Source organism: Arachis ipaensis, chromosome B6 (genome assembly GCF_059453495.1).
Source record: "Arachis ipaensis isolate K30076 ecotype BB chromosome B6, ASM5945349v1, whole genome shotgun sequence".
NCBI classification, from domain to species: Eukaryota; Viridiplantae; Streptophyta; class Magnoliopsida; order Fabales; family Fabaceae; genus Arachis; species Arachis ipaensis.
Window position 1 is genome coordinate 28,396,095 of NC_142441.1, and position 27,140 is coordinate 28,423,234.

General features: G+C 38.4%; 1 non-coding gene across 1 annotated transcript; it reads right to left on the minus strand.

The window, feature by feature from the left end:
* Positions 1-9,586: 9,586 nt before the first annotated feature.
* On the minus strand, positions 9,587-9,693 carry LOC148554982 (small nucleolar RNA R71). The gene has a single exon (XR_015887552.1). It is a non-coding gene; the product is annotated as a small nucleolar RNA R71 (small nucleolar RNA).
* Between the last annotated feature and the right edge of the window lie 17,447 nt (positions 9,694-27,140).

Sequence of the window (27,140 nt, forward strand, 5' to 3'; positions counted from 1 at the left end):
AATTTTTTTTTTTTTTGAAAATATTTTTGAAAAATTTTTTGAAAAGAAAACAAAAAGAAAGTTACCCAATCTGAGCAACAAGATGAACCGTCAGTTGTCCAAACTCAAACAATCCCCGGCAATGGTGCCAAAAACTTGGTGCTGTTGCCGGATCAAAAGGGAATCTGGCACTGATGTTACCGGACCAAAAGCTTGCCGAGAACTCAAACAATCCCCGGCAACGGCGCCAAAAACTTGGTGCACGAAATTGTGATCTCCAGGCTCGAACAAATCCTGGTAATGGCTCCAAAGCTTGGTGCTCTGATCTTAATTCATAATTGTCACAACTTCGATACAACTAACCAGCAAGTGCACTGGGTCGTCCAAGTAATACCTTACGTGAGTAAGGGTCGAATCCCACGGAGATTGTTGGTATAAAGCAAGCTATGGTCACCTTGTAAATCTCAGTTAGGCAGATATAAAGTGATAATGGTGTTTTCGAATTTAATATAACAAAATAGGGATAGAGATACTTATGTAAATCATTGGTAGGAATTTCAGATAAGCGAATGGAGATGCTTTTCGTTCCTCTGAACCTCTGCTTTCCTGCTATCTTCATCCAATCTGTCTTACTCCTTTCCATGGCTGGCTTTATGGGCATCACCGTTGTCAGTGGCTACATCCCCTCCTCTCAGTGAATAATATGCTCACGCACCCTGTCACGGCATGGCTATTCATCTGTCGGTTCCCGATCATGCTGGAATAGGATTCACCCTCCTTTTGCGTCTGTCACTAACGCCCAGCACTCGCGAGTTTGAAGCTCGTCACAGTCATTCAATCATTGAATCCTACTCAGAATACCACAGACAAGGTTTAGACCTTCCGGATTCTCTTGAATGCCGCCATCATTCTAGCTTACGCCACGAAGATTCTGGTTAGGAGATCTAAGAGATACTCATTCTAGCTTATTTCATGTAGAACAGAAGTGTTTGTCAGGCACGCGTTCATAAGGGAGAAGGATGATGAGCGTCACACATAATCATCACCTTCATCATGTTCTTTGGTGCGAATGGATATCTTAGAAGCGAAATAAGAAGAATTGAATAGAAAACAGTAGTACTTTGCATTAATCTTTGAGGAACAGCAGAGCTCCACACCTTAATCTATGGAGTGTAGAAACTCTACCGTTGAAAATACATAAGTGAAGGTCCAGGCATGGCCGAGATGGCCAGCCCCCCTAAACGAGATCAATAGTCTCCTAAGATGAACAATAGATTAAAACTGAGACCAAAGATCCAAAGATGGTCAAAAAGACTAGCAAGAGGTCCTATTTATAATAAACTAGTCACTAGGGTTTACATGAGTAAGTAATTGATGCATAAATCCACTTCCGGGGCCCACTTGGTGTGTGTTTGGGCTGAGCCTAAGTGTTGCACGTGCAGAGGCCATTTGTGGAGTTGAACGCCAGTATTTGTGCCAGTTTGGGCGTTCAACTCTGGTTTTGGATCCTTTTCTGGCGCTGGACTCCAGATTTGGGCAGAAGGCTGGTGTTGAACGCCAGTTTACGTCATCAATTCTTGGCCAAAGTATGGACGATTATACATTGCTGGAAAGCCCTGGATGTCTACTTTCCAACGCAATTAAAAGCGCGCCATTTCGAGTTTTTTAGCTCCAGAAAATCCACTTTGAGTGCAGGGAGGTCAGAATCCAACAGCATCAGCAGTCCTTTTTCAACCTCTGAATCTGATTTTTGCTCAAGTCCCTCAATTTCAGCCAGAAAATACCTGAAATCACAGAAAAACACACAAACTCATAGTAACGTCCAGAAATGTGAATTTAACATAAAAACTTATGAAAACATCCCTAAAAGTAACTAGATCCTACTAAAAACATACTAAAAACAATGTCAAAAAGCATATAAATTATCCGCTCATCATGCCACCATGAAGCATATTTGCAAATGGCTTTGTATTTTGCCTGGTAGACATTTCCATTCACCATATATCCTCTCAATAGTGATTTGGTTAGATTAACCTCGATGCAGAGTCTCAATTTTTTCTCTACATAAATGAAAGGTGTTGTATTCAATCTTGGAAGTTTTTTCAATTTGGTCACCAATTTTTCTTAGAATTTTATCATTATATAGTTCTATAGGTAAGTCGGATAAGCGAATCCAAGCTGTGATAATATCATCCATGGTGGTAAGGAATTGAAATTTGGCTCCCACAATCTTAGTGTCAAGTAGTGATCATAAATTTTCTATGGTCCATCCAAAAGGGCATCATCCAAATCTTCTTGAGGATAGAATTTCACAAGAAAAAAGTCATTTTCAAGTCAATAACATCAAGTTTTCCTAATCTTCCCCACATATTTTCTATTCTTCTTTTATGGTTGTCTAGCTTATTTCTTCCCCACTAGCTTGACTATGAGGGATCTCCACCAAGGCTTCCATAGTTCTTTTTTAGCTTCCTCATTAATAACAATGTTGAAGAGCCTACCTCCCATGTCTTCTACCGTTATCTCTGGCTTGTTATTTTTCCTTTTGGGTTCTTCCATTCCTTCATCTGATTTCTCTATTTCAGGTATAGTTTCCTCGTCACTGTCGTGGCATCTTCATTAGAACTCAAAGGATCATCTTCTAGCTAGGTCTTTCCCTGTCACCATGTTATCTTAGGTCCTGTTGTTTGCTCCTCTTTCTTCATGCTGTATCTAGTCTTCAAGTCTTAGTACAAGTGCTTCTGTTCCAGTAAAATCTTCATCTCCTTTACATACCGTTTTGACACTTCTTTATAGAAAGCCCCTCTTTTGCTACAAGGGGTCTTGTTCATTTGGGGCTTCTTCTGACGATCCTGCTCTGATCATAGGGTCATTTGATGATAGGCCGAATCTTGATGGCACTAATCTTGGCAAGTATACCAAATCACTTCAAGTAATACCACAATGAGTGAATATCATTCCCATGAGTATTAAAGGATTGAGCAAGCAACTTCTAATCAAATCTTCTAATTAAATCAATCAAACCTTTGCAGGAAGAAGGATGTGAATCTTGAAATGATAACAATAAAGTATGGTGTGAATAGATGCTTATGAATTTAGAGAAATAAACAAAAGATTGAGATGTTAAGATTTTTGGGATGCTTAATTTCTAGAAAAGGTAACGTTCATGTTTATTTACTTTGATTCATGCAAGATAATTTCACGACAAATCATATATAATCAAACTCTAATTCCTTGACAATTCAATTTCTCTTTATCTTATTTAATCACCAATTCCTTAGTCAATTAATTAAGAAAAAGAGGTTAAGTACAATTCCGATTTAATGTCGCACAACCTTTCAAAAGCTATCCCTAGTCAGTTTAAAAAATTATGAGAAAGAATTTCAAGCTAATCCTGATATTAACTTTTCCAAGAGAATAAAGAGATCCAAAATAGAATTAGAATATTTTTCAATACTTTTAACCATTAAAATGAAGAACGAAATTCAATTCTTAAAAAAGTATCAATGCATTAATCAAACTAAAATAAATAATCAAATTACCAATCCATGAAAATCAAACAGAGCTAACCCTAACAAAGGAGGATTAGTGACTCATGATAAACAAAAAAATGAACTAAAACTAATGAATGCGAGATGTTGGATCCCCCCATGTGAACCATCGCTCGCTTATCTATATCCTAATTCCTAACCTAACTTTTAAATCTTAAACTAAAATTAATCTTATCTTCTCAAAGAATAAAATAACAACAATTTTAATTGAACTAAATTAACTCTTATCTTTCTAGAAGAAGCTAATAATAACTAATCATTTAAATCTGGAGAGTCTGGGCCGAATTAAAACTTCCTGGAAGGGGATACTAGGCCTGGCACTGAACATAGAGTGTTGGCACTGGACTTGGGCATTTGGCGCTAGACGCTAATGCATTTTGGACCCCTGGGAGGTGGAACGGTCTTCAAAGTTGGGCGCAGCACCCATCTTAATGGAATTTTTGGTGCTAGGTGCCAACTTCTCAAGTTGGGCGCCAGCCTCATGCCTTTGTCAAAGGCACTGGGCACCCTCTTTCTAGCGCTGAGTGCTGGGCGCTCGTTTTGATAAATCATGGGTGTTTGCCACCTATTTTCCATGTTTGTTTCTCTTCTCTTGATTTTTTCAAAAAATAATCCTAGATACACCATAATTCTAAAATAACTCCAAATATATGATTAGCTATGAAAATTTTATTTAAAACATAAAAACTTTAAATTAAATATAAGAAAACTACTTAAAAGGATATGTAAAAATCACTAAAGATGCCAAAGTATCACAACACCAAATTTAAAACTTCGGTTGCCCTCAAGCAAAAGAAGAATAAATAAAGGTTATCTTAGTGATAAGAATTAAAGAGTTTATTAATTCAAATCCATTCGGATTTTTAAAATAAAAGTGGGGTTTAAGATAATGTCTATGTTCACATGTGGACTTTTACTATCTTGATGAATCTTGCATACATATAGTTATGAATATTCAAAAACTCTAATTCGGATCATATTATGGAAATCTTTTTATACTTTTATGTCCTTGAAAGCAACTTACTTTTCGAAAAGATTTAACAATTTTATTAATTGGGAGGATAATTGAAATTTTTTACTCTAAGTGTTTTATCTCAAGGCAGCTCTTTATATAGGTTTTCAATCGATAATCCCAAATCAGTTGGCTCAAGTTATCAAGTAATAAAGCACCCATTGAATTTAATCACCCAAGTCTCTCCTTGATACAATCAACACCACAAGCACATAACCAGGAAAATCTTTTCATATATCCAAACATAGGTGCCCAGAGTCTCTTTAGACTGTAAATACTTTATCTCAAAGCAACTCTTAATATAGATTTTCAACCGTTAATTCCGAGCCAATTAGCTCAAGTTATCGGGTAATGAGGCACCCTTCGAATTTACTTACCAAGTCTCTTCTTGACACAATAGCATCACAAAAACATAACTAAACTCTAGTTATTGGTGCTTAGAGCCCTATTATTCTTTTGTTTTTGATCTTCTCTCCTTTTTTTTTTTGTTTTGAAAGCCACTGCATGGTTTGCATACTGGATCCCATAATATTTTTTCTATATTTTTGTTTTTGAAGATTCTATCTCTCTTTTCACAAGTTCTATTTATATATCTTGAGTTCATTGATGTAATCATATCCTTTCACACGTGATCTACTTGTATTTTAATCTTGATGGTAATCAGTGGCTAAGAGAAGGGGGTTGAATCTTAGCTACCATTTCTGCTGAATATTTCTTTTTTCTTTCTCAAGAAAACTTAGGAGATATTTACACTTTTGTCTCGTGGTCAACTGAGAGACATTTTCATTTTTGTCTCCTGAGTTACAGAAATAGAAAAGAAGAAAGAAAGAAGAAATAACACCCAGATATATCTTGGTTCAGCTACAAGGTGCAATGTAGCTTACATCCAGTCTCCATCACAACAATGATGGAATTTCACTATCTTTTTCAAGATTACAAACACAAATGTTTCCCTAGCATCTACCCAATATTATATGGGACAAATCCATATTCTAAACCCAATCTAAATTTGACTAGGACTCAAAACCTAGCTTTCAACTGCAAAGTGCTAACCCAACTTGCAAGGAAATCCCCACAGGATCATGACACACAACAAAAAGATGTACAAAGAAACTCTGAGACATCTATGGCTTTTTCTCTAATTTTGCTCACTGCCTTTTACCTCTCGTTGGCTTTTTCTTACAAAACTCACCATGTTTGTCTTTTATCATGAGACTCAGACAGACAAAACTAAGAAAAAGAAACTAAATGTACTTCATTGAAGGAGAAGAACTCAGACAGCTTTAGGGTAGCTATGAGAACTCTACGTTTTTTCACTTGCTGTCTTTGATCTCAACCCTTGGCCGTTCACCCTTAATATAGAAGGATGAAGTTTCCAAGGTTGAAACCAATTCAACAAACCCAGTAAATTCTTCTCCAACCTTAGAGTAGTAGCAACTTGAATAGAGGAGAGAGAGAGAGAGAGAGAGAGAGAGAGAGAGAAAACAAATCTATTTGCATGCACCTCTCTCATCCGTTTTCATCCATCTTCTTCAATCTTAGCAATTAAGCTTAACTTCGGCTCCAAGAATTGATTCTGGACGTTGATGTGGTTCTGACTCTTGAAGTCTTCATGTTCTCCATGGTTACCTCTTCCATGCATGAGAGCTTGAAGTTTTCTTCTTTGATCCTCGGTGAATCACAAATGAAGAAAAAAACTTTTTTTTGTGCTTTAACCAAGAGAGTAGCTATGGTTTGTAGCCTTCTTTTCTTTGTTTTGATTTGGCACAAACCTTTTTGCCTTTCTTCAAAATCTAGCCTCTGATATTTGATGCCAGGGCATTTTGGCCAATTTCACTGACCTTTTTTTTACTGTTTTTAGGGTAGTTTCATGCATTTTCTTAGAAAATAAGCTCTTTTTGGGTAGATATTCACTTACATCTTGATTCAAGCATACATTGTGCACTTTACATGATTTCATGAGGATTTTGCATGAATTTAATGACAAATTGGATGTTGCATTTCCCATGACTTGGATTAGAACTTTGATGCACTTTATTGCTTGATTTCAGGACAAAAGAAGCAAGGAAGAACCACGTTAGCAGCCGCGTTAATCTAACTAACGTGACCTCTAACGTGGAATGGGAGCTAACTTGCAAAGTTAATGAGAAAAGTAATCGCCAATAACGCCCTCAAAGCCATCATAGCCCACGTTAAGAGTCACGTTAACTTAGTTAACGTGAACTCTAACGTGGAAGAAGACAATAAGGCCAACGTTAGTGACACTCCCCTTTGTCACTAACGTTGGACCAAGCTCATCATTGGCCACGTTAGTTGCCACATTAACTTAGTTAACGTGGCTTCTAACGTTAAGAAGCAAAAGGGAAGCCAACGTTAGTGACATTCACCTTTGTCACTAACGTTGGCCAAGCTTCCATAAGCCACGTTAACTCCCACGTTAACTTAGTTAACGTGGAAGCTAACGTGGAGAGAGCAATTGGTCGCCAACGTTAGTGACACTTACCTTTGTCACTAACGTTGGGGTGAACCACCAAGAGCCACCATGAGCAACGTTAACTCCCACATTAACTTAGTTAACGTGGAAGCTAACGTGGATAAAGAGGTAATGAGCCAACGTTAGTGACACTCACCTTTGTCACTAACGTTCGAGATGGCTAGCATGACTACGTTAGAAGCCACGTTAACTTAGTAACGTGGACTCTAACGTGAGAAAGAGGGACACACTGGAACGTTAGTGACAAAGGTAAGTGTCACTAACATTCTCGAAGGATTGGCAAGCTTACGTTAAGAGCCACGTTAACTAAGTTAACGTGGATTCTAACGTAGGGAAGAGGGAGGCTTATCGACGTTATTGGGAAAGGTAAGTCCCAATAACGTGTGCGAAGGACCAAGAGGCAACGTTAGTGGCAACGTTTGTGCCACTAACGTTGAGGTTAACGTGGCTCATACTTGGGTGAGCAACGTTAGTGAAAAAAGTGATTGTCACTAACGTTCTCGAACCCACACTTTCACTTAACGTTAACACCACTAACGTCTTGAGCTAAAAGTCCCTGCCTACTTCACACTTTCTCTCTGCAAGCAAAGCTAAGCCCAATGATGAAGATAACTGCTTCAAACTCAGGATCCAAAGGCCCATACCCAAGACTTGAAGAGCCAACTAGAAGATCGGAAGAGTAGTATACATAGGAGTAGCTTTGAATTAGTTTAGGGGGCTGGAAACTTTAAGGAGCCTTGGGCCTAGAATTACTCTCTGTATTTTACTTTCTCTGCACTTCTAGTTTACTTTCAGCATGTATTCTCCATCTTTGTTTTCATTTTCCAGAGCTATGAACAACTAAACCCCTTTCATTGGGTTAGGGAGCTCTGTTGTAATTTGATGGATCAATTTTAGTTTTCATTCTCCTTCTTCTATCTTTTCTCTTGATTTTACTAGAAGGCTTTCGATCTTCATCCAATTGGGTAGTTATCTTGGAAAAGAAGCTGTTCATACTTGGATCTCTTCTGAACCTTGAAAGAGGAATGAAGAAATCATGCTAGAAATGCTTTCTCATGCTGGACCAAATTGGGTGTGGATGGATATGTGACTATAATCCTTCCAACACTTGATTTGGGAAATGCATGTGGTATAATCAGTGACCATACTTCATCTCTTCTCATGAGCAATTGACCAAAGAATTGGCTATTGATCAAGATTTGAGAGATTGAATTACAAGGAATTGTAATTCGATCACTTAAGATTGCCAAGGAGATCAATGAATGCATTGATTGAGGAAGAGATGAAAATGAACTTGATCCGGAGAATGCAACATCTCCTGAGCCCAATGAACTCCCCATTTCTGATCTTACCCATTCTCTTTAATTTCTGCCATTTACTTTTATGAGTAATTGCCCCATCCCCATTTAAGATTCTGTAATTTACTTTCTGCCATTTACATTCAGCTCTTTATTTCCAGCATTTACTGTTTCCACTATTTACTTTCCCCCATTTAATTTTCTGCAATTTCCAACTCAAATTCTGGTTCGCTCAACTAGAACATTCTTTAATTAAAGTTGCTTGATCAATCAATCTCTGTGGGATTCGACCTCACTCTATTGTGAGTTTTTACTTGACGACGAATTCGGTACACTTGCCGAAGGAAATTTGTTGCGAGAAAAGTTTTTCGCCTATCAAGTTTATGGCGCCATTGCCGGGGATTGATTTTGAATCAACGATGATTAAATTGGAGGATAACTAGATTGAGCATTTTTAGTTTGTTTGATTTAATTTTCTATTTGAGTAATTTACTTTCAGTTTTAGTTAATTTCTTCCCCTCCCCCTACTTTTTCGTTTTTTTTAGTTATTTACAATTCAGTTCACTGACCCACTAACTGTTTGATATATTGCATCACTCACACTAACAGTAATTCTAACAGAAATACTTCCTGCATCTATTTTCCTTGCTTGTGCTTTGTTGGTTGTATGACAGGGAGAAGAAGCGGGGCTTCAACTTCCTTTAATTCAGAACCTGAGAGGACCTTCCTTAGATTAAGGAGGGAAGCAAGAGAAAAATGAGTAGTGGGTGCCGAGGAAGAGGAGGAATACTTTGAACCAAACATGGAAGAAAACATGGAAAACCATCATGAAGAAGAGGCTCACAACCATGGCAGAGAAGGTCTAGCAAATCATGCTGGGAAGGAGAGAAGAGTTTTAGGCTCTTACATCAATCCAAACCCAGGAAACTATGGAAGTAGCATTCAAAATCCGACCATCCATGCCAATAATTTTGAACTAAAACCGCAGCTCATCACCCTTGTTCAGAACAACTGTTCGTTCGGAGGAGGAGTCCAAGAAGACCCCAATCAACATCTAACCACCTTCTTGAGGATATGTGACACGGTGAAGTCTAATGGTGTTCATCCTGACGCCTATAGACTGCTCTTATTTCCATTTTCACTCAAGGATAAGGCAGCTAAGTGGCTGGAGTCTTTCCCGAAGGAGAGTTTGACAACTTGGGAAGATGTGGTGAACAAATTTTTAGCCAGATTCTATCCTCCCCAAAGAATCAACAGGCTGAGAGCTGAGGTCCAAATTTTCAGGCAACAAGATGGTGAGACTCTATATGAAGCATGGGAGAGGTTTAAGGACCTAACAAGGAGGTGTCCACCAGATATGTTCAATGAATGGGTGCAGCTACACATTTTCTATGAAGGCCTTTCTTATGAATCAAAGAAAGCAGTAGACCACTCATCCGGGGGATCTCTGAACAAGAAGAAGACCATTGAAGAGGCCATAGATGTCATTGAAACTGTAGCAGAAAATGACTATTTCTATGCTTCTGAAAGAGGGAACACTAGAGGAGTGATGGAGCTAAACAATGTAGATGCTCTGCTGGCCCAAAATAAGCTCATTACCAAGCAGCTGGCTGACCTCACCAAGAAGATGGAGAGGAACCAAGTAGCAGCAATCACCACTTCATCAGCAACCTAAGAAGGAGTGAATGAAGAAGCAGAGGGTAGTCAGGAGCAAGCCAACTACATTGGGAATTCACCTAGGCAAAACCATGATCCATACTCCAAGACCTACAACCCTGGTTGGAGGAATCACCCAAACTTTGGGTGGGGGAATCAACAAGATCAAGGCCAAGATCAGAGACGTCACAACCCCAACAACAATGCAGCTCACCAACAATTCACACAGAGAACATATCAACACCACCATAACAACACCTCTCCACATCCATATCAAAACCAAAATAACATTTCTCATCCCTCCACCTCTAATCCCAATCGACCATCATTTGATGACAGACTCTCAAGGATTGAGAATCTACTTGAAGGCATAGGCAAAGAGATTCAAGACAACAAGGCGTTCAAGGAGGAAGTGCGAGCAAATTTTAAGAACCAGGGAGACACCATCAAGAGGTTGGAATCTCAAGTAGGGTATCTCTCTGAGCAGATTCCCAAACCTATAGATGGATTCCCAAGTGACACAGAGAAAAATCCAAGAGGAGAAACAAAGAAAGTAAGATGGGAAGATTGCAAGATGGTCACTATAAGTGATAAGGAGACTGAGGACAAGCCAAACAAGCCGTCAAAACAACCTGGAGATACCTCAGCAGAGGAGAAGGAAAAAGATCACCAAGAACCAAAAATCTCACAACAGGAGCTGCTGAGACTCTATGCACCCTTTCCTCAACTACTCAATGGTGCTGTGGAGAAGAGAATATACTCAAGATTGTTTGACTTGTTTGTATCTCTGCATGTAAACATACCATTCATCAAGACCATCCAATAAATGCCTGCATACATCAAGTATATGAAGGAACTGCTTCCCAGGAAAAGTTCACTCAAGGGAGGCCAAACTATAGTGATGAACAAGGAGTGCAGCGCCCTTATTCAACCAAAGTTGCCTACAAAAAGAAAGGACCCAGGGAGTTTTCATATACCCTGTGCCATAGGAGAAACAATGTTTGATAGAGCACTCTGCGATTTGGGAGCAAGTATCAACTTAATGCCCTTGTCCCTTGTGAAGAGGCTGCAGATCAATGAGATAATGCCCACAGATGTAGTCATTAGGCTGGCTGACAAAACTCAAAAATAAGTAATAGGAGTGGTGGAAAATGTGTTGGTAAAGGTTGGGAAATACTTCCTCCCAACAGACTTTGTCATATTGGACATGGAAGAGAGTCACGCTCACCCAATCATATTGGGAAGACCATTCCTAGCTACAGCCAGAGCACTCATAGATGTGGAGCGAGGGGAGCTAATCTTGAGGATCCATGATGAACAGCTCACCTTCACTGTCTTCAAACTCTCACAAGAAACAGATCAAGAGAACAAGGAACCAAGGAAGGATCACAGTGAGATACTGAATGAAGAAACAAGCACTGAAACACAACCAGCACATCTGGGAACTCCCTTGATTGATGAACAAGGCAAACAGCAACTGCCACAGCTCAAAGAAAATCAGGAGGAACCTAAACCACCAGAAAAATATGAGACCAGTAACCACATTTCCTTAGAGGAGGAGGTCACAAAGAGTAAGACAACATCACAAGGAACAAAGAAGAAGGTACCAAGGAGGTGGAGGAACAAGAAGATCCCCACCGAGGACTTCTCTCCAGGGGATAAAGTGATCTCAGCTTACTTCCCAGATATCCCCCCTGATCTCCCCACTGTACCATCTCAGTTACCTAAGGCCTTCACTATCAACAGAGTTCTCTCCTTGGAACATGTAGAGATCATTGATACCACTACTGGATATAGGTCTACTGCCAGAGGAGAAGACTTGAAGCACTATCGACCTCCCTGATGAAGGCGAAACGTCAAGCTAGTGACTCTAAAGAAGCGCTTCATGGGAGGCAACCCATGTTTTATATGCTTTTAAAAAATAGTTAATAAGTCAATTTTTATGAATTCCAACCCAAACGGGACTAACACTTGGTGAAATCCTTGTTATGCAGTATATAGTGAAGAACAAGTTTGGTGTTCAAAGCATACCAAGAAAGCATGAATGCAACTCAAAGCATGCTAGTCTTGGAGCTTTGAACAAAGACTTTTTCATCACAATGCTCCAAACTAAGTTTGGTATCACTGACGTCGGGTTTTCTACCAGTAAAGAAATTCATAAAAATGGTTGCGTTGTAGATATAGTTTCTAAACCGGCAAAAATCCCTTCGTACAAACGTGTTGGGTGTCACAAGTAACAAACCCCTTTAAAAATTGTTAACCGAGTATTCAAACCTTGGGTCGTCTTCTCAAGGAACTGCGAGGAAGTATGTTCTTATTATTGGCTATAAAGGTTGTAATCAGGGTTTAGAAGGTCAGAAGCAAGTAATTTAAATGATGAGTGAATTAAATGGAAATTAAGAATAAATAATAACTGTAAAGCAACTTTTAGCAAGGTAGGGAAATTAGAGGTCCAACTTAGTTATCTCTCTCAACAATAATGAAAGTTGAATCTAAACTCCACTTGGTCAACCTTCACCAGGGCAAAGGAAAGTCAAGGGACTAATTAAATTGACTTTCGAATCCTAATTATTTCCTCAGAAAAGGTTGGGATTATTTAAGTTCAGCTCAATTAGCAAGATAACGATTATCAATTATGTTGAGTTTAATAACTGTTGAGTTACTAAATTCTTAACCAGAACCAAAAGGGGAAAAGTAAAATTGCTGGAATGATAAAGAGGTCCTTAGATGGGAAGCAATGGTAACTTAAATCAAAGAGAACAATCATAAACTGAAAATACCTTAATTATCATTAATTCAAATAACAGTCTGTAACATGAGAGAATTCATAAATCAAATTATAATAATCAATTCAAATGTTGGAATAAATAAATAGAAGTAATACTAAAAGAACATTAAACCTGGGATCCAGAGTTACTCTTAAAACAAGAAGAAATCCTAAATCCTAAAAGAGAGAGAGAGAAGATCTCCCTCTCAACTAAATCTAAATCATTGAAAGGTAAAAATATGCGAGCTCTCTTTGAATGGAAGCATTCCCACACTTTATAACCTCTGGTCTATGCTGTCTGTACTTGGATCTGGGCCAAAAAGGGCTTCAGAATTCGCTGGGGGCGTATTTTGTAATTTCTGGTGCGTGGCCTCTGTCACGCGTCCGCGTGGGTCACACGGTCGCGTCATTCGGAGCTTTTTCTTGCCACGCGGTCGCGTCAGTCATGCAACCGCATCATATGCGTTCTGCTTAAGGCGCGCGGTCGCGTCAGTCATGCAGTCGCGTCGCTGCTAATTCGTGCTTGGCACGCGATCGCGTCATCCATGCGATCGCGTGGATACCAATTTCTTTAAAGCTCCGTTTTGCTTTCTCCTTCCATTTTAGTATGTTCCCTTTTTTCATCCTTTAAGTCATTCTGCCTTAGAAAATCTGAAACTACTCAACACACTAATCACGGCATCGAATGGAAATAAAGGTAATTAAAATAATTAATTTTTAAAGCTTAGGAAACATGTTTTTCACAACATGACATAATAAGGAAGGGAAAGTAAAACCATGCAATTAATGTGAATAAGTAGGTGAAGAGTTGAATAAATCACTCTAATTAAGCACAAAAGAACTCATGAAATATAGGTTTATCAGTCACCCAAGGTGCCACGAATATGCATATAAGGATACACAGTTAGTTAGTTAGTTGGTGTTCATGAATAAACAATCTAATTCTTTTTCTTTATTATTCTAGCCGTAAAGTTTAAATCTTTGTTTATGATATTGATTTTTTTATTTTATTTTTATAGGGAAAAAGAAAGGAGCATTGAAGAGGATTGATTGGTCAATTAAATGAAGAAGGTTTGGACACCACAAAAGGAGGATACAACACACGTGCCCCAAAGGGGAATGCATTGGAAAATGTTGCCATGCAACATTGAAGAAAGGAGACCCTTGAAGACCGACCCAATAGCCCTCATAAAGATGAGGATCCTTGTGCTCATGATCTGCAAAACCCCATCTGTCCATCCAACAACCACCACATTAATCCATACCTTTCATCCCTTCATCATCTCCCTATATAAGTGAGTCCTAGTGCGTTCTTACCCCTCACACTCAAATTCCCACTCTCCAAACTTCACACTTCCGGCATCCAAAATTCCTTCATCACACCTCGTCCTAACCAACCAAATTCCTCATTTATCCGTACCTTCTAATCCCTTCACACATTAACTCTCATTCATGGCATCTTCGAGCTCTAAAAGAAAGAAAGAAAAAGAACCTATGGAGCAACACCCGTATGATGAAAAGAGATTTAGAAGCTTGCACCATGCATTGCAATATGGGTGGATGGTGGATAAGGAGATCATTTATGAGCTGGGGTTTCAAGTTAGAAAAACTGAGTGTCCCGAAATCACAAAGGAGGTAGAAAAGAGAAGATGGGAGCTCCTCACTGATCCGATCATTAAGGTGAATGCAAATCTTGTAAGAGAATTTTATGCAAATGCGGTCCGATATGATAAGGCAGATGAGTCATATACAAGCTTTGTGAGAGGAAAGACTGTTGATTTCGGTCCCATGAGTGTCATGAGGGCATTAAAGCTACGGTCCATACCGTTTGAAGAAGAGAGTCATGAATCAGTGAGGAAGGCACTTAAGGATTGGAAGCAAGCAAGATTGGCACGGGTGCAAGGAAATGCAAGAGGACACAAAGAGGACAAGCAAGGAGGAGAGCATGGGCATCCACATGAGTAAAAGGTGGTGGAGTTCCTTCTTTGGTCCATCTTTTTCTATGCTTTAAATAAGAAAGATCTTGTATGAAATAGAACATGCTTCCATGTTAGTTTGAACCTTTTTCAATTCTGTCTTTTAAACTTTTTGTTGATTAGGGCTGTGTTGGCTAGTCTGAATGTCATTACTACATCATCTCCTTACTTATTTGTATGCTTTTCCTTTTGAATCAAATGAAAAGAGAATGAGTGTTTTATAAAAGACCAGAGTGGAGTTCATACTATGGAGTAAGTTCTTGAGTTTGTGGTGTGGTCATAAGTTAGCTAAGTTGGTTCAACCACAAGGTGGGAAGACAACTATCTATCATGAATACTATGCTTTGAACATACCCATGAGACTAGCTAAATAACAAGATCCTAATAAGAAAAAGGGAAAGAACAATCAAAGTTGAAGAATAAAAGAAAAATAGCAAGAAAAGAGGCTAGGCACCAAAGGTTTGAGTCTTGAGGGATGTGTCTGTGGTGTTCCTGTACCAAGGATCTGCTTGGATTACTAAGCTCTCAGGGGTGCTTTATCACTTGGTAACTTGGGTTAACTAACCCGGGATTATCAGCTAAAAGTCCACTATCAAGAGCAATATTTGCTACAGAACATTTAGTAACCCAAAGAGGTGCTGGACACCAAGACCTCAAGGAAAGAAAATAAACAAACCATGTGCCTGTGGTGTGTATGTATGGGAGAGAGACTTGAGGAAGTAAGTCCTTAGGGGTGCTTCAACACCTAGCACCTTGAACTAACTGGTTTGGGAGTGTTGGCTGAAAGCTTATTTTAAAGAGTTGCCCTCTTACAGAGCACTTAGCCTAAGAACACAAATAAGCCCTGAAATGACAACAAAAGGATCAATAAATAAAAGTCTCACGGGATACAATCACAGTGAGTATTCTAGGACATGATAAAGGTCTGAAAGCCAGTGAAGGAATGAACCTAAGTTGCTATGCATGAAACCACCATAAAACTAGAAACATAACTTCCACAAGAATGACTCATTTCTCTTGGCATTCCATTCATCATTCTCTTGTTTCAATACTTGCTTAGGGACAAGCAAGCTTTAAGTTTGGTGGTGTGATGCCAGGGCATTTTGGCCAGTTTCACTGACCTTTTCTTTACTGTTTTTAGGGTAGTTTCATGCATTTTCTTAGAAAATAAGCTCTTTTTGGGTAGATATTCACTTACATCTTGATTCAAGCATACATTGTGCACTTTACATGATTTCATGAGAATTTTGCATGAATTTAATGACAAATTGGATGTTGCATTTCCCATGACTTGGATTAGAACTTTGATGCACTTTATTGCTTGATTTCAGGACAAAAGAAGCAAGGAAGAACCACGTTAGCAGCCACGTTAATCTAACTAACGTGACCTCTAACATGGAATTGGAGCTAACTTGCAAAGTTAATGAGAAAAGTAATCACCAATAACGCCCTCGAAGCCATCATAGCCCACGTTAAGAGTCACGTTAACTTAGTTAACGTGAACTCTAACGTGGAAGAAGACAATAAGGCCAACGTTAGTGACACTCCCCTTTGTCACTAACGTTGGACCAAGCTCATAATTGGCCACGTTAGTTGCCACGTTAACTTAGTTAACATGGCTTCTAACGTTAAGAAGCAAAAGGGAAGCCAACGTTAGTGACATTCACCTTTGTCACAAACGTTGGCCAAGCTTCCATAAGCCACGTTAACTCCCACGTTAACTTAGTTAACGTGGAAGCTAACGTGGAGAGAGCAATTGGTCGCCAACGTTAGTGACACTTACCTTTGTCACTAACGTTGGGGTGAACCACCAAGAGCCACTATGAGCAACGTTAACTCCCACGTTAACTTAGTTAACGTGGAAGCTAACGTGGATAAAGAGGTAATGAGCCAACATTAGTGACACTCACCTTTGTCACTAACGTTCGAGATGACTAGCATGACTACCTTAGAAGCCACGTTAACTTAGTAACGTGGACTCTAACGTGAGAAAGAGGGGCACATTGGAAGGTTAGTGACAAAGGTAAGTGTCACTAACATTCTCGAAGGATTGGCAAGATTACGTTAAGAGCCACGTTAACTAAGTTAACGTGGACTCTAACGTAGGTAAGAGGGAAGCTTATCAACGTTATTGGGAAAGGTAAGTCCCAATAACGTGTGCGAAGGACCAAGAGGCAACGTTAGTGGCAACGTTTGTGCCACTAACGTTGAGGTTAACGTGGCTCATACTTGGGTGAGCAACGTTAGTGAAAAAGGTGATTGTCACTAACGTTCTCGAACCCACACTTTCACTTAACGTTAACACCACTAACGTCCTGAGCTAAAAGTCCCTGCCTACTTCACACTTTCTCTCTGCAAGCAAAGCTAAGCCCAATGATGAAGATAACTGCTTCAAACTCAGGATCCAAAGGTCCAAACCCAAGACTTGAAGAGCCAACTAGAAGATCATAAGGGTAGTATATATAGGAGTAGCTTTGAATTAGTTTAGGGGGCTAAAAACTTTAGGGAGCCTTGGGCCTAGAATTACTCTCTGTATTTTACTTTCTCTGCACTTCTAGTTTACTTTCAGCATGTATTCTCCATCTTTGTTTTCATTTTCCAGAGCTATGAACAACTAAACCCCTTTCATTGGGTTAGGGAGCTCTGTTGTAATTTGATGGATCAATTTTAGTTTTCATTCTCCTTCTTCTATCTTTTCTCTTGATTTTACTAGAAGGCTTTCGATCTTCATCCAATTGGGTAGTTATCTTGGAAAAGAAGCTATTCATACTTGGATCTCTTCTGAACCTTGAAAGAGGAATGAAGGCATCATGCTAGAAATACTTTCTCATGCTGGACCAAATTGGGTGTGGATGGATATGTGACTATAATCCTTCCAACACTTGATTTGGGAAATGTGATGGGATATTTCTGTGGAAGAAACGAATTTCTCCAAAACACCCAAAATTAACCGGCAAGTGTACCGGGTCGCATCAAGTAATAATAACTCACGGGAGTGAGGTCGATCCCACAGGGATTGAAGGATTGAGCAATTTTTGTTTAGTGGTTGATTTAGTCAAGCGAATCAAGATTTGGTTGAGTGATTTGTGATTTGCAGAATTTAAATTGCATGGAAAGTAAAGGGAATGGGTAATTGACATGAAATTAAAGAGAACAGGAATTTAAATGTTGAATCTTAAAGAACAAGAAATTAAATGGCAGAAACTTAGAACGCAAGAAATGTAAATTGCAGAATCTTAAAGTGCAAGAAATGTAAATAGCTTGAATTGTAAAGGGAATTGGGAGTTGGAATTGCAGAAATTAAACGAGGCAAAGTAAATTGCAACCAACAGAGAAGTAAAAGAACACTTGGATTGAACCGAATCTAAAAACAGAATTGTAAATACGCATGAAAACAGTAAACAGGGAATGGGAAATGGGGAATCCGGATCTCAGGACCCAAGAGACTAGATAACCAAGTCTAGATCTCAATGCCTTCCTAGATCCAACAAGAACAATTGCAAAGGAATTGTAAATTGCAAAGAAAGTAGATGAAGAACAATTAACAGAAATTGAATTCAATAAGCAGTAGAAGAAACAGAGAGATCTTCGGATGAGATTGAAACAGAATTCCTTCAATTCTCCAACCCAAGATCCAAGACAATTGTAATTGAAATTGAAAGCAATAAAACTAAGAGGAAGAGAGTGGAATTCTCCTTCCCCGAAACTAAGAAATTAAAGATCACTCAATATCCAACGCTCTCCGAAAACTATTATGAAAACTCAAAAGGAAAGCTCCCCAAGAACTTGAATTCTCTCCTATTTATACACTTTCTTCAAATGATCTTCAAGCCTTGAGTTGGGCCTTTGCTCTTGGTGGAATTGGGTTGAGAGAGGCCTTGGTTGATTGCTCTTGGAGTTTGGAGAGGAACCAAAGTGAACCAAGTGAACCGGGTTGGAGTTTTGCAAAAGTTTGAGTAAAAGTTTGAGTAAAAGTTTGAGGCAAACTTTTGGTCCAACTTTTCATATCAGCCCCCATGTTTTGCTGATACCCACGTTGGTCCAAAAGTTAGGGGTCTAACTTTTGCTCCAACATTGGCCTTTCTTGGTGCACTTATGGCGCCAACGTTAGCCCAAAAGTTAGAGGCCAACGTTGGCGCAAACTTTTGCTCCCCCTTTGTATTTTTCATGTGCCAACGTTAGCCCAAAAGTTAGAGGCTAACGTTGGCGCAAACTTTTGGTGGCCAGGGGGTGTTTTTCTCATGCCAACGTTAGCCACAAAGTTAGGGGCTAACGTTGGCGCAAACTTTTGGTGCCCAGGGGGTGTTTTTCTCATGCCAACGTTAGCCACAAAGTTAGGGGCTAACGTTGGTGCAAACTTTTGGTGCCCAGGGAGTAACTTTCATGTGCCAACGTTAGCCCAAAAGTTAGGGGCTAACGTTGGGGCTAACTTTTCACCCAAAAGTTTGTGCAAAAGTTTGAGGCTAACTTTTGGTCCAGCTTTTTGCTTCCTGGTTCATTTTCACTTATTCCATTGTCCTCTCTTTACTCCTAGCCATTCCTTCTTACTTCAACCTTTCTTCAAGCTTTCTTCCCCTATCATTAATCAACCAAACACATCAAAGCTATGCTTAAAATCATGAGATATTCATTTTATCATAATATGTGATAATTATAGCATAAAACCTCATGAAATAGCATGAATTCATACATGGTTGATTCAATCAAAGGAAGCATGAAAATCTACCCAAATTAGCTTACTTGTAGCTCAAGAAAGTGCACAATTCAAGTGAAAACAAAAGAAAAAGACTAGTGAAACTAGGCTAAGATGACTTGTCATCAAAATGCATGTGGTATAATCAGTGACCATACTTCATCTCTTCTCATGAGCAATTGACCAAGGAATTGGCTATTGATCAGGATTTGAGAGATTGAATTACAAGGAATTGTAATTCGATCACTTAAGATTGCCAAGGAGATCAATGAATGCATTGATTGAGGAAGAGATGAAAATGAACTTGATCCGGAAAATGCAACATCTCCTGAGCCCAATGAACTCCCCATTTCTGATCTTACCCATTCTCTTTAATTTCTGCCATTTACTTTTATGAGCAATTGCCCCATCCCCATTTAAGATTCTGCAATTTATTTTCCGCCATTTACATTCAGCTCTTTATTTCCAGCATTTACTGTTTCCACTATTTACTTTCCCGCCATTTAATTTTCTGCAATTCCCAACTCAAATTCTGGTTCGCTCAACTAGAACATTCCTTTAATTAAAGTTGCTTGATCAATCAATCTCTGTGGGATTCGACCTCACTCTATTGTGAGTTTTTACTTGACGACAAATTCGGTATACTTGCCGAAGGAAATTTGTTGCGAGACAAGTTTTCTGCGTATCAATATTTCTATTTCCTTCTTTCTTCTTCTTGGATAGTTTCATGATTTGGCTGAAGCATAAGAGGGGAGAGAGAAGAGAGAAAAAACGTTTGGTGGAAGCTATAAGGGAATTAAACTCAATTGAATTCCAAGTCCCAGTAACCAAGAAATGAAGACTTTGCAATGTGAGTTAGAACTTGGGAAATGTATCACTTTAACTAAGGGGTAGGTAACCGAATGAAACTTTGGTTCTATACTAATTGGAATTGGTTTCTTTCTTTGGTTTCTCGTATTTGGCTTTTGGGCTTGACTTTTCTTCCTTTACTTCAAGATTCAGCCACTATTAATTTTGCACAAGGCTTAATTAATTTAATGATCAAATTGGACTTGTTGAGCTTTTAGCCCATTATGAAAAATGAGTTGTTTTCCTGCACACTCACCAAATTTATCAAACAACCAATTGGATATAATTAAATAAACATTTAACAACATTTTTAATAATGTTTGTTCATTATATTAATTTTAACTTAAATTTTTCAAACTCAACAATCTCCCCTTGATGACAAACATTATTAAACCTGAATTGAAGGAGTTTAAGGTAGAGAACTTCCCTTTGAAGTTTTGCAAGTTTGTCCCCCTTTCTTCTATTCAATGTGCTCTCCCTTAATGTGTACCTGATTAACAAAATATTCAAGAAAGAAAACACTGTGTACAAGCTCCAAAGGGTTCCTAAAAGATAAAAAATTCAAGAATTTGGAACCTTTAAGACCGAGCAATATTTTCACAAGAAAAGGCTTATCAAACACCTTAATAAAAGTCCATAGTCCAGACAGCACATATGCACTTGATCAAATACATTTATTAATAACAATCAAAGCTCAGGTTGAAATTTATCCACTAGAATAGAATGTTAAAAACGGAGCAAATTAGAGCATGAAACAAAGCAGAAATATGAAATAAAGTGCTCAGAATAGATCAAACAGAGCAGCTAAACAATGAAATAAAACAGTTTCAATTCAGCCCTTTTTCTCCCTTTTTCGGTTTTCTCCCTTTTTTGTCATCAAGGAGGGATACCTGCAAGCACAAGAGATCAAATAGTGCAGTCCATAATAAATCATGCATAACAAAATAGTACCAATATTTAGTTAATTACAGTCATCCAAATAAAGTGTATGTCAAATGAAAATAGTCCAACAATCTTAAATTCAAAGAGAGCAAAATAAAGAAGCAGTTATCAGCAACAGTAACATGGAGCAGACTTAGGCATCAGAAGATTCTTCGTCACTTTTCAGAACATCCTCCTCTTTCTTGGAATGAGCCATGTCCTCATCAACTGAATCCAGATGTCTTATGAGCTACCTCACCCTTTCATGGGATTTTAGCCAAGCCTTCTCATTTTGCAAAGCAAGTTTTCTAGCTAGATTTCACCATTTGCTCAGACATGGTTGTAAATTCTAAAAGAACATCTTTGACCATTCCAAAGAAAAGATATTTGTAAGAATCAGAGGTTCCAGCAGCAGAGGAAAGGTTTTCATCTTCACTTTTAGATAAAACAGAGGCTTTTGTGCCTTTTTCCTTTTTACCTTTAGCATTTTTCGGTACTCCACCTTCTTTGATAGTAGATACCCGATTCTCAACAGGCTCATCACTTAAATCAAAATTGAAGAACTCAAACACACAAGTCAAAAGCACACTATAGGGCAAGTTACTCTTTTTATCACTTTTTACACAATCCCACATATGTCGAATCATCAAATAAGCAAAAGAGATTGTAATAGAGTTCAAGATGACATAGAGCACTAGGATATTATAGAAAGTCACCCTCTGATAAGATCCACTCTATGGCATGATAATGTGAGTAATAATATGGTGTAATAGAGCCTTAACAAGTCCAATGGCTTTGTGTGTGAGAGTGGTTCCATCCATCAAGGAAAATTTTTCACAGACTCGAGCCAGGGCATCCTGATGGGTGATACCAACATGGTTGTCCCACTTTCTAGACATGAATGCCCTAACCCCATCGTCCTCATAACCCAGGTCAGTACTAATTGTTTCATTGCTCAAGATAAAATGAGTGTTTTTGACAAACGAATGAAGTTCACCTTCATGAAGAATCAGGGTGGCATAGAATTCACGCACTAAGTTTGGATAAACCAGTTTTCTAATTTTAAAAATGGGGATCCATTTTAAATCATGAAAGTTGGATTGAAAATCAATTCCTTTATCAGAAAAGGCTTCACAATCAACAAGACAACAACAAATGAAGCACATAGATTCTGGTTTGCCAAAACTTGAGTGTGAAACTCATAGGCTGCACAGGATATGAAGCGATAGGGATCATAGTAACAGTAAGATTTACCATATTTGTTTTTAAAGTCCAGTGAGTCGAGGTTGGGGGCTCTCAAGTATTCTGAAGAACAGATCGAGAAGGACGTTGAGAAGGAGCAGAACGTCAAGATGGGTGTGGAGTAGAGCGACGCAGTGGTGAGGAACGCCGTGGAGGAAGAGATGGAGGCTTATCATCTTCATGCATGGACCCTTTACCTTTCGTTCCTTTCCCTTGGGAGGAGACCGCTTCCTTGCGTGCAGATGAACCCTTTTGGTGAATGACCTTACGGGCCATAGATTCAGAAGAATGAAATGAACAAGAAGAAGAAGAGTGTGAATGGATATGAATGTGAGTGTGTCTGGGGTTGTTTGGATGAAGAAGGAATTTTGGGGGGAATTTGAGTTTGGTTACTCCTTTTTGTGGGTAACTTCTTTCTCATATTGAAGGAAAAGAAATAGAGAAAGAGAAGATAGAAAGTAGTGAAGAGGAAGGATGGTGGAGAGAAATTAGGTGCCAACGCCATTAATACATAGAGGAGGGTTTCTCTTTTAAAGCAAAAGCAATTAATAAAATGGTTTTCAAAATAAATAAAATTTAAAATTTAAATTATGGTAACCAAAAAGACTTACCATGATAAATGATGAAAAGTTGACCTTGATAAGATCTTGAAGAGGAATGGTGTGAAAATTTGTAAAAAATTTCAAAATCAAATAAGAAAATTATGATTTTAAAATAATGAGCCCATATCACAGAATTTGTCTTACACAGGCCCAAAGGTGACTGTAACAGACTTGGGCCCAGAGTACTGGATTTTTTGGACTTGATTAGGCCTTCTCCTTTTTTAAGAGTTCATCACTTGCCCAGTTTTGTCTCCCTACTACCTACGAGACAATAACACATAGAGACCAGAAAATCACCATTTATTCAATAGAATTGAAATCCCTCATTCCCAGATTAGTTTTCAGTATACAAAATCTATCTTCACGTAATGGTTTAGTGAAAAGATATCAGCCGTTGCTCTTCGGATTTTACAAATTGAATATTAATAGTACCCTTTTGCACATGTTCTCTAATAAAATGATATCTTACTTCAATGTACTTAGTTCTATAGTGCAACTCAGGATTTTTTGAAATGTTTATTGCACTCATATTGTCACAAAACAAGGGAATACTATCAATTTTCAGTTTGTAATTCTCTAATTGAGTTTTTAACCAAATTAATTGTGAACAAGACGCAGATGCGGAGATGTATTCAGCTTCAGCCGTGGATAAAGCAACAGTGGCTTGTTTTTTACTTGACCACATATTTAGGAAATTTCCAAGAAAGCAACACATTTTCGAAGTGCTTCTTCTATCCACTCGATCTCCTGCATAATCTGCATCACAATACCTTACTACACAAAACTCATTAGATTTAGGATACCATAAACCAAGATCACATGTGCCTTTATATATCTAGAAAATACACCCACACTTTGAACAATGTCCAGCCTAGAAGACGTAAGATACATGAGAGATCCTATCATTTCTTCAAACCTTGTTTCATCAATATCGTTGCCATTTTCATCCTTGTCAAGTTTAGTATTTGGATGCATGGGAGTTCCCATTGGTTTGGAATTTTCTAAACCAAATTTCTTGATTAATTCTTTGGCATATTTTTCTTGGTGAATAAAAATACACAAGGAGTTTATTTGATTTGAAGACCAAGAAAGAAAGTTAATTCTCCTATTAAACTCATTTCAAACTCACTAGTCATTAATTTTTCAAACTCTTCACACAAGGATTAATTTGCCGAACCAAATACTATGTCATCCACATAAACTTAAACAAGCAATATGTCATCATTAGATTCTTTTTTAAATAGAGTGGTATCGGTGGTACCCCTTTGAAAATTATTTTGCAACAAGAAGGCAATAAGCCTTTCATACCAAGCTCTTGGAGCTTGCCTAAGGCCATAAAGAGCCTTTGAAAGTTTGAAAAGATGATTAGAAAAATCTTTGTTTTCAAAATCGGGGGATTGAGCCACAAATACTTCTCTATTAAAAAAACTATTTAGAAAGGCACATTTAACATCCATTTGGAATATTTTAAAGCCCTTATGGGCAGCATAGGCAAGAAGCAAACAGATTGCTTCCATTCTTGCTACCAGAAAAAATGACTCATCACAGTCAATGCCTTCCTCTTGATCGTAACTTTGGGCCACTAGTCTAGCCTTGTTACGAACAACATAACCATCCCCACCGAATTTATTTTTGAAAATCCACTTACTATCGGTTACCTTTTTACCATTTGTGTATGGTACAAGTGTCCAAACCTCATTTTTCTCAAATTGGGTTAGCTCTTCTTCCATAGCTTTTACCCATGAGGGATCTTCAAGAGCTTGCTTCATATTGAGAGGTTCCAGTTGGGACAAGAAGGCTATGTTGCTTGTTTCCACTTGCTTCTTGCTTGAGGATCTAGTGGTTATTCCTTGTGAAAGATCACCAATGATGAATATATGAGGGTAATACTTTAAAAATTTCCATTCATGTGGCTTTAGAGAAGAGGCTTCGTTATGAGCAGATATTCTTTCCCATCTCATTTGCTAAAATGCTTCATTATTTAAGGGTTGGCTATACATATACATGACTCCTTGAGAATGTGAACTAACTTGACTACATGTAAGCTTTATATATGAGTGGAAAAATTGGAATTGCATGACTCAATTAGGTAGATGCATTTAGAATAGGTTGCATTGCATAACATTCCACCACTTTAACCTTACCTTATTCTTTACCTTGGATTTAGCATGAGGACATGCTATTGTTTAAGTGTGGGGAGGTTGATAAACCCATATTTCATGGGTTATTTTGTGCTTAATTTGAGTGATTTATTCAATCTTTCACCCACTTATTCATATTAATTGCATGGTTTTACTTTTCCTTCCTCATTATGTGATGTATGTGAAAAACATGTTTCCTAAGCTTTAATATTAATTATTTTAATTACCTTTATTTCCATTCGATGCCGTTATTAGTGTGTTGAGTAGTTTCAGATCTTCTAAGGTAGGAATGACTTAAAGGATGGAAAAGGAAACATACAAAAATGGAAGGAAAGCACAAAACGGAGCTTCTAAAGAAATTGGCATCCACGCGATCGCATGGATGAAGCGATCACGTGCCAAGCGCGAATCAGCAGCGATGCGGCCGCATGACTTAAGCAGAACGCACATGACGCGGTCGCATGACTGACGCGACCGCGTGGCAAGAAAATGCTCCGAATGACGCGACCGCGTGACCCACGCAGACGCGTGACAGAGGCCACGCACCAGAAATTGCAGAAAACGCTCATAGCGAATTCTGAAGCCCTTTTTGGCCCAAATCCAAGTCCAGAAGGCAGAGACCAAAGGTTATGAAGTGAGGGAATGCATCCATTGAGAAGAGCTCGCCAATTTCCACTTTCCATGCTCTAGATTTAGTTTGAGAGAGGTTCTCTCTTCTCTCTCTCTTAGGATTAGGACTAGGATTTAGGACTTCTCTTAGTTTCTAAGAGTGACGCTCGATCCAGGTTTAATATTTACTTTAAATTACGTTTCTATGCTGCTTTTTACTTTAATGCTTTTATTCGTATCTATAAATGTTGCCAGCTTGACTTATGAACTCTTTCCATGTTAAGATTTGAATCAATGATTATTTGAGGTATTTCAGTTATTGATTGCTTTCTCTTTAATTTGTGTTACCATTGCTTTCAATCTAAGGATACTGTTATTCTAGCAATTTACTTTTTCCCCTTTTGGTCCTGGTTAAGAAATTAGTAACCCAACAGTTATCAACTCAACTTAATTGATAATCGTTATCTTGCTAATTGAGATGAACTTTAGTAATCCCAACCTTTTCCTAGGAAATAAATAGGATTCAAAGGCCAATTTAATTAGTCCCTTGACTTACTTAGTAAAAGTTGACCAAGTGGAATTTAGATTCAACTTTCATTATTGTTGAGAAAGATAACAAAGTGAACTTCTAATTTCTCTCACCTTGCCAAAAGTTGCTTTACAGTAATTATTTATTTTAATTGCCATTTACTTTACTTGTCATTTAAATCACTTGCTTCTCACCTTCTAAACCCCGATTACAACCTTTATGGCCAATAATAAGAACATACCTCCTCGCAGTTCCTTGAGAAGACGACCCGAGATTTGAATACTCGGTTAACAATTTTTAAAGGGGTTTGTTACTTGTGACACCCAAAACGTTTGTATGAAAGGACTTTTGAAGGTTTAGAAACTATACTTGCAACGAGGATTTATCCGCAAATTTCTAGACCATGCAAAAGTTCTCTCATCAAAATGGCACCGTTGCCGGGGAACTGCTAACATGTGCCATATTATTGGTTATTGTAAATATTTTTCTTTTGCTTGTTTATTTATTTTTGTTTTTCCTGTTTATCTTTATTTGCTACCATGAACTCTCACCCCTCTCGCTTTGAGTTTGGTTCTAATATTGTTAAAGGAAATAGAAGTTACAGCAGGAACGTGCATCAAGGTCAGACCAATCAAGGATGGATGGAACCAAGAGGATCTGATCAACCCTTTTGGCAGCAACACCCTCCGAGATATCCTGGACAAAGACCATTCTACAATGCATACCTAGCTGAAAGATATGGTGGACAACCTTGTAACTATCAACAAGCCCCACCCCGTGCATGTAAACCATCCTTTCAATATAACCTCGAACCACCACACTCA